A 7,396-nucleotide genomic window follows, 5' to 3' on the forward strand; every position below is an offset into this window, starting at 1 on the left:
AACACAAACACACAAGAAAGAAAAGCTGCAACAATCCATCATGCCCTTACGTGTCAACTCTTGTATAAAAAACACTATCTCTACCCATTTATCATTTATATCTATCAATTTGCCTAATCTTATTTTAAAGGTATCTATTAATTCAATATGAACATTGAACAATCTATAATGAGATATGATGACGCCGGACAAACAGATCACGTGACATTTATAGTAATTGGTGACAGGTGCACTAATAACACACTCCAGTGGATTACAAATACTTGGAAGCAAGAGTAATTATGCATCAGGCATAATTACTCAAAGAGAGTTCTAGTGATAAATTAATTATATTTTCTCTTATTGTTTTCATAAATAATATTAATTTTACCTAGACAACACAAAGGAGCATAAAGAAGAGTTTTTTACATAACAAAAAAGAAATTAAAAGGTTGTAAGAATGAGTACGTAAAATTCCTATATATATATATATATATATATATATATATATATATATATATATATATATATATATATATATATATATATATATATATATATATATATATATATATATATATATATATATGTTCACTGTCAGTTCACATTAATGCATCACAATTCCCTTACTCTAGAATTGTAGGAAAGTATATGAATACCATACTAACAAAATGAGTGGCACTGGTCTTCATGTATGTTCAATGTGTTCCTTTGAGAGTTATGAATTCAGGAGATTTAAATCTCATGAATTGCGAAGGCACAGAAACAGCCCGGATTTTAAAATTTCATGTTGCTATTAACCCTGTGCATATTCAACGAAAAGCTGGAATGCCTTTAAAATGCATGCATCCAGGTATCACACTGAAAGAAACACAAACTTGGATGCAGATAACCCGCTAGCTGCAGTTGTAGACTTTTCTTTTAATGATCCAATGATCGAGACTTTAGTAGACAAAGATGCAAGTAGTTTCAATGTAACAGAAATAAAAAATGCAGAATTTGCTCTCAAACTAGAGACAGCACAAAATTCCACAGGTGTCCATTGATACTATAATAGAGCATACATCCCAATTGATTTCACATCACATTTCAGAAGTAGTTAACAGTGTTAAGACTCATTTACAACCAAAACTGTCATCTGAAGACTTGAACTTTGTAAACGGATTTATTAAAGATGTTAAACTTAGTAATGTTGAGAATGAATACAACAGAAAAAAGTACTACACCAATTATTGTAACCTCGTACAACCACAGGAAGTACTCCTAGGAACAGAGTTTAAAGCTGTTAAAGGACACTTAAGAGAAGTGAAGAGGTATGGATATTGCATTCCGTTGCACGAAACTCTGCAGGCTTTAATTAATCTCCCTGAAATAAATGCAGCAGTTTCGACTCCACATTACTCGGAATCCAGCATGATGAAGGATGTGTGTGATGGAGCGTACATGCGTACACATCCATTGTTTAGAAAGGACCCAAATGCTCTTGCCATAATTCTGAATCACGATGACATGGAAGTTGCTAATCCCCTCGGAGTCATGTTAAAAAATAAACTGGCAATGTTTTATTTTTCTCTTGTGAATATTCCACCGCAGTTTCGTTCCAAGTTGGCAACCATTCAGCTAGTTGCTATAGCTAGAAGTAGGGACCTTAAAAAACATGGAGTTGACAAGTTATTGGAAAATTTTGTTTCCACACTGAATGAATTGCAAAGCAAAGGAATCAAATTCAAGGTAGGCACATCAGAACGTCTCATGTATGGAGCTTTAGTAATGGCGCCATGACACCCTTGCAGCTCAGTGGATAGGGGGCTTTAAAGAAGGAGTAGGCTTTGCAGTGAAACCATGCAGAACTTGTAAAATAACACAGACTGAGGCAAGGACACAATTCTCTCTTGAATCGAGAGAACGAACCCTGGTAAAACTCAATGAAAAACTTGAAAATCTTGAGTTGGTAAGTCAAAAGTCTAAAGAATACTGGAGTAAAATCTGGGGCATTAAATCAAAAAGTGTGTTGTGCAGGATAAACGAATTTCCCTTGAACAAGTGCCTTGTTCATGATCCAATGCACATTTTAACTGAAGGAATTGTTCCCTATGAAACAGCAATAATGTTACATGAATTCATTTTTGTAAAAAATTATTTCACACTTGATTACTTGAATAATCAAATAGACAGCTTCCCTTATAGTTATTTGGATAAATTTAACAATCCTGAACACTTAGAACGAAAGAACTTACTAGACAAAAAGCTGAAGCAAACCTCAGCTTCAATGTTGACAATGTGCTATATTATGCCATTCTTAATTGGTGAGAAGGTGAGGGAAGACGATGAGCAATGGAAGAATTTTTTACGAATTATTCAAATAACAATACTGGCCACTTCCCCAAATGCAGATCTTGATACTGTGGGCCAACTAGACCAGCTTGTTAGCAGCCATCACTATAAATTTCAAGAACTTTATCCCACAGAATCCATCACACCAAAGTTTCATTACTGTTTGCATTTGTCAAATCTGATTAAGCAATTTGGTCCAGGTCGTAATCAGTGGTGCCTGCGCTTTGAAGGAAAACGTGGATTTTCAAACAAAAAAAAGTGGCATAATTTTGAGAATTTACCAAAATAAATGGCTGATTTTCATGAGAAGTACATGTGCTACAGAATGTTAGGCTCTAGTCCGATGCTTTTGGATCATGCAGTAAATTTCCTTTATTCAGGCGATTTAGTGAAAAATGGTAGCGTAATAGATATTGAGAAGGATCTTCCAGGATTGAAAGAACAGTGTCTGAACTTATTCACAAAGCACCATTTGAATACTGCATATCCACTAACAGGTTACATATCACCTGAAGTTTGCCTTCATGGGCACACCTATAAACCTGGAATTATTTTGCATCTTAATTATATAGAAGGTGTTCCAACTTTTGGTCTTGTGCTTCAAAACCTCATACATGACAGCATGAAGTTTTTCATATTGGAAAACTTGATTACTTCAGGATTTGATGGCCATTATAATGCATATGTTTTGAAAGCTACTGGAAATAAAGTAGTACAGAGTTTTATTGATATTGAAAACAAGTGGCCTTTGAGTGTATACCATGTCAACAATGAAATGTATGTTACTAACCGATATTGTCACTTTGTTGAATTTATATAGACCTATGGTAACAGTCATGAGCATGACGTTACACTGCATCATAGGAGAAGGAAAACTCTGATATAAAACCACCTGCTGCTTTATAGGTTGTGTCTACATATTTAAGGCTGTATCACACGTGCACATTTTCCTGCGACATCGTGTTGTGCAACATCATTTCCGACGACCTGCCGTCTTCGGAAATTATCAAAGACCGTCGTTTATTTTTCTGCGACTACAACAATTAAACAATTGTCTTTGATAATTTCCAAGGATGGCAGGTCGTCGTAAATGTTGTCGCAGGAAAATGTGCCTGTGTGATATGGCCTTAAGATGAATTGTAGGAGAAGGATCACTCTATTAAACAAATAATTAAGTGCGAGGGGGACAGGATCCCCTACACTGTATGGTCTCCCAGAAACAGTGGGCACACCACACACAGAGAGTGGAGTGTATAGACACCCTTAAAACCACTAGATTGCGCCCTCTCTGGGGTGTACCCTTTTGGCCTAGGTATATAGATGGATGGATTGTAACAAACTAATGAAAAAAGAAAAAAGATAAGAAAAACATGGAAGGGCAATTTAACCTAAACCTATCGGAATTATTAAACGCTTCATATCAGTCAGTATCTATGATGCATTTGTGTGTTCCATTGTGTGAAGCATATATGTATGTATGCATATATGTCAAAACTGATTTACAACTGTCTCAACTTTATTCCTAAAATGCTCCAGAATGCCAGTTTTCCGTATTTGGTGTGCTGATCGCATCATAAGGAAATCGGTTGTGTCAGTAGCAGAAATTGAAGAACTAAAGAAAAAAAGGTAAGAAAATTTATGCATGTGCAAGTAATCTGCAATGTTTATTTTTCTTTATTTCTTTCCAGATACTTCCTTGACGCTATTCAATAACAGATTGGCTTCCAGACGTCCTTTTATCAAAACTTTTATTTCATCAGATAGTCTTTGTCCCCAACTATTACTGTATATCAAGGTTCCCTTATTTTTGTATTATTTAGTGGGGTTTTCTGTGTATTTTAGAAACGTAATGATGGACACCCATATATGCAACTGCTCTGCCCATTTTGCGTATAAATAGTTTTCAACAGTTTTTCTTTCAACAGCAACACAAAAACTCGGTTTGGAGTTGGTAGGACCTACGAAGTTAGTTCTAGAGAAATGTGGTACAGAAGTGGACGACGATGAGGTGTTGGAAGAAATTGCTGATGAAGTCTTACTATTGTTGGCTGATGGAGAAACTTATACACCATCTGTAGCTCAGCAAATACCTGACTCTACTCGAAGTTTGGTAACATGTACTACAGGCGATGTACTTCAACCCAGCAGGAGTGCAAGTGACAACGAAAAGGCAAGCACAAGTTCAAGTGAGACAGAGGCATATGCCAGTCACAAATCATGTAACACATTATGTAAGTACGTCATAACGTTTTTCATTGTAAAGAAAGATATGTTCCTCACTGAAATAGATGACCACACAGCTTGTTTTAGTAATATTTAGAATATGGTCTCTTGTTAAAGTTGAAGCTTTTATAGGAACATACTTCCATCAATAAATTTTATATTTAGTTAGAGGGAAGCATTACTTTACAGGTAGTTTTAACTTGTTGTTCTGTCAAAAGCCGAGTCTACAAGCACCATGACATTACACAATTAGCAACTTTTTATGCTTGCTTTATTGCAGCATTGCCTTTGCCAGAACTCTCACGGGCAACCCGAGATGACTTACAACAGGGAGATAAATCAAGACGGGTCTGGTTGCAGCTGATAGAAGAATCCAAGAACTACTACTTGAAGTATTGCCCTCTGCTTGATGAAAACCCTTAAGCTACGGTTACACTAGCCACTGCTACCCCTGGGCCCAGCCTTGGGCCTGGGTTTACAAGGCAAGTGGTTTCACATAGCCCAGCCCCAGTCCTGGGCACTCTTGATCTTGATTTTGATACTTGGTGCGCCGATCTAAACAAAGCGCATCAGACCTCAAGATGGCTTCTCTAGGAGACTATATATGGCCTCTTGTGGCCACGCAATGGACTTTTCAACAGAAGCCATGTTTAAAACCTTGCCCTGCAGCGTGTGTTTGTTTACATCTGAGGATTTCCCAGGTCAAGCGAGGGATGATGTTTTCTAATAATTTGTGTGCAGCTAATTATAACTAATCATGCATGAAAATAAATAAATTGCATATATAGTGATATAATATCTAGATATTTTATTATTTAGGAAAATTTGGGTTTAGTTATTTGCGTGAATAATATAGTCTCTTAGTTCCTAGTGGTGTGCCCAGGCCTAGAGCTGGGGAGAAAACGGTCTGGCGCGTCCACTCAACTTTGCCCTGGGCTGGGCGATTTAGCCAGGGCTGGGCGCCCGGCCCCGGCTAAATCGCCTAGCCCAGGGGTATCATTGGCTAGTGTAACCGCACCTTTTATGCGGCATACAAGATTATTGGAGAGAAGATGTTAGCTGCTTACCCTAGTATCGAGAGGGAAGGGAAACATAAATGGGTAAGATTTTTTTTCTTTTTTAATCTACAATACACACTTCCTTCATAAATGTCCACTTTCAATGAATTCTTACGCTGTGAATACATTGTTTAGTTTGATAACGATATTTAATTCCAACAAATTCAAATAAATTTTTGAGCCCATATACACTTTTGTGACTAGAAAATGGCAATAATAAAAAAATTAAAAAAGTGAGGATAAATTCGTGAATCCCTCCCTAAAATGGCAGAATAGCCACCTCGACAAGGCACACTTGTACTGAGTAGTTGAAGTTATTTGTTAATTCAAATATTCGATATTTTCACATTCATTTCAGAGCCAGTATGCGAAAGCACTCAGTCAAAGTATACGCACAGAGCGTTTTAGACGTAAAAGAAAAAGCCTTCCTGTAACTCAAGAACAACAGCTGCCCCCTAAAAGATTCACCATGGGGAAGCACACAGTTACAGACGCCAGCAGTGCTCTTCCAGAAGAAGAGTTTGAAAAGCATGTTCTTGAAATCCAGAAGGTTTGGAATACTTCAGCATGCAGTAGCTCACATGTAGATATGCTGCTTAGGGAATCCTACTGCAACAGAAGACAATGGTTGCCATATCTACCAAATGGAAAATTGGCACCAATACTGGAGAAATTCCCATGTTTTCAAGAGTCAAGAGTAAAGAAATTATGTTAATCCTTGTTGTTTTTGCATGCAACTATTAATTTCATTTCGTTTGATAACCATTCCTTCAAATTCTGTTGTTGATGATTTTATTTACTTATTTCTAATCCATAATTTCGAACAATAGTGTTTGATTTTCCTTTTTTGTAAATGACAATCTTTTGGATATTCTTTTTAGGTACTGAGTGAAGTGGAACGCATGTTGCTATGTGAAATATCAACATGGAAAGACAGATTGGAGAAAATTGTAGAGACTCTGAGTGATCAAGTACCTTCTAGTACACGTAACAATGATGGAAGTGTTTATTTTCTTGTAAATGTGTCAGTTTATTGGGTACGTGACTATACACTTGCCCCATCTGGCATGTTTTCTATATAAGAATACATTTACGAAATTTTTTTTTTTAAAGTTTATCACACACACACACACACACACACACACACACACACACACACACACACACACACACACACACACACACACACACACACACACACACACACCCGGTAGCTCAGTGGTTAGAGCACTGGCTTCACAAGCCAGAGGACCGGGGTTCGATTCCCCGACCGGGTGGAGATATTTGGGTGTGTCTCCTTTCACGTGTAGCCCCTGTTCACCTAGCAGTGAGTAGGTACGGGATGTAGATCGGGGAGTTGTGACCTTGTTGTCCCGGTGTGTGGTGTGTGCCTGGTCTCAGGTCTATCCGAAGATCGGAAATAATGAGCTCTGAGCTCGTTCCGTAGGGTAACGTCTGGCTGTCTCTTCAGAGACTGCAGCAGATCAAACAGTGAAACACACACACACACACGCATGCACGCACGCACACACACACACACACACACACACACACACGACGAGAGGGCCGGGTTCGAATTCCGGTAAGCGGGCAAGTCTCTTAATGTGTGGGGTGTGTTCACCTAGCAGTAAATAGGTACGGGATGCAACTCGAGGGGTTGTGGGCTTGCTTTCCCGGTGTGTGGAGTGTGTTATGTGGTCTCAGTCCTACCCGAAGATCGGTCTATGAGCTCTGAGCTCGCTCCGTAATGGGGAAGACTGGCTGGATGACCAGCAGACGACCGAGGTGAATCACACACACGC

General features: G+C 38.2%; 1 long non-coding RNA gene across 1 annotated transcript; it reads left to right on the forward strand.

Annotated features, from left to right (window-relative positions):
* The first annotated feature begins 3,843 nt into the window (after nt 1–3,843).
* Nucleotides 3,844–6,639, forward strand: LOC123500341. Its single transcript, XR_006673265.1, has 4 exons — nt 3,844–3,939; nt 4,239–4,544; nt 4,817–5,636; nt 5,953–6,639. It is a non-coding gene; the product is annotated as an uncharacterized LOC123500341 (long non-coding RNA).
* Nucleotides 6,640–7,396: the final 757 nt, after the last annotated feature.

This window comes from Portunus trituberculatus, unplaced genomic scaffold (genome assembly GCF_017591435.1).
Source record: "Portunus trituberculatus isolate SZX2019 unplaced genomic scaffold, ASM1759143v1 PGA_scaffold_204__15_contigs__length_355038, whole genome shotgun sequence".
Lineage (NCBI taxonomy): Eukaryota > Metazoa > Arthropoda > Malacostraca > Decapoda > Portunidae > Portunus > Portunus trituberculatus.